We start from the raw sequence: 1,671 nt of genomic DNA, 5'->3' as shown, positions 1-1,671 counted from the left end.
TCCAAATTACTTCAGTAGTCTTTTTTCTCAGGTGCCAAATTGTACTTGAACCTTATGGAACTCTTCTGTTAAAAAGCATGAATGTTCTAAATGTTTCTGTGACAAAAAAAAACCTCCACTGTCTCTAGTGGTCAGTTGGAGAAATGCAAAAAGGAAACTTCTGAACAAAAGCTTTTGATTTCTGCTGTGATTGTCCATTACTAGGACAATATATTCGTAGGCTTAGAATTTTCTGTTGACAGCAGGGCATATCACAGCAGTGTGTGCCTTTGTGTGAGAATTAAAAGGAAGCTGGGAATGGTACAAAAGCAGATTTCCTCCCCATCCTCACCACTATTCTTGCACAACTATGAGGGAAGCCTCTGAATGTTCAACATTTATACTTGGCCCAACAATTTTACCATCTCGAGGATGAAGCTGACCCACTAGAAGGGGCTTTCCATTTGTTTCAAGTTGTTCTTAATGCTACTCAATTGCACCTGAAATAAAAGGAAGAAAAGAAATAAATCAATCATCTCCCTGCTTCTGACTTCCTTGAATACACTGAGGAAAACATCTCTGTGCCAGGACTGCACAAGTGTCTGTATCCACAAATGGTATTGCACATATCCTTTACCTTTCCTAGCTGGTAGAGGTCGATATCACATATATTCAAGCTATACTATTGTGAGGATTTTCTTCTGAAGTGCTTTGTGCTCTGAGTCAAGAGTCAAAATAACAGGAGAGTCCACACCTGCCAGCCAGTTTGCTGTGAAAAACATAGTCTATCCAAAAGTGTCAGAAATGGCAGCATTTAAAAGGTGAGAATAGAGTCATCATAAAAAGAGAGGTCAGGGCTGCAGGAAGGATACCAGGGAGGTGGGTGTTTAATTGAGATGTTATTCAGGTTGACCAGAATAAATTTACTAAGATCAAGAAGATCTTTAACTAAAGTCAGATCAGGAATTCTGTTTGTGAAAAATGTTTGTGAAATTGAATCTTTGTGAAATTCTTATCTCCTATGACACGGTTCAAATAGCTCAACATTGCTGAAATTTAGTTATTTTTGTTTTGTTAAGAGCTGGTAGTGCTCAATTAAAGAAAACCAGTTTGGAAGCAAAATATGTAGAAACAGAAATACATTCTTCCACTATATTCCCTTTTCAAAAGAAAAGCTGAAACTTTTTATAGCATATGAATAGTAAGAATAAACAGTATACACCCCTTAGGATTTCTAATTCTCCTTAATCTGTCTCTCATCCTATCACACTTACTTTTTTCATTGCTCTTATGGCAATAAAGAAAAAAATTTCAGCCTCCACCCATACCAGCAGTTGAAGTTCCTGTTGAATTACTCCCATTTATTCAGTTATATTTTAATATTAATTCAGAATTTCTCTGGTTCACACTTCTCTTCATATGATATCACTGTGGTTTTGTGATACACCTCTGTCTAGCCACGTCTTGATGCTCATTCTTAAAACTCACAGGCTTCATAAATTTTTTTCATTCTTTGACCTCAAATACATATAACCCTTCCAGTTCAAAAATCTGACTGAAAGTTGGTGTTTCCAGACTTCCTATTTATAATAAGTTTTTTCACTAGCTAATGAAACTATCTAGTGAATGAAAAGGAGTAACCACACACATAAACATATGGATTTCAATGTGACAGCTGGACATTTTACCTCT

General features: G+C 36.3%; 1 long non-coding RNA gene across 1 annotated transcript in view; it reads right to left on the bottom strand.

The window, feature by feature from the left end:
* The window catches only part of LOC113459350 (uncharacterized), a 179,523-nt gene extending 179,048 nt beyond the window's left edge, over positions 1–475 (bottom strand). The window contains exon 1 of the long non-coding RNA XR_012579064.1: positions 402–475. This is a non-coding gene — a long non-coding RNA (uncharacterized LOC113459350). The remainder of the gene's footprint in view (positions 1–401) is intronic.
* Between the last annotated feature and the right edge of the window lie 1,196 nt (positions 476–1,671).

This window comes from Zonotrichia albicollis, chromosome 2 (assembly GCF_047830755.1).
Source record: "Zonotrichia albicollis isolate bZonAlb1 chromosome 2, bZonAlb1.hap1, whole genome shotgun sequence".
NCBI lineage: Eukaryota > Metazoa > Chordata > Aves > Passeriformes > Passerellidae > Zonotrichia > Zonotrichia albicollis.
Note: the sequence above shows the minus strand (reverse complement) of the source record. Positions and strands in the feature narration are given on the sequence as shown.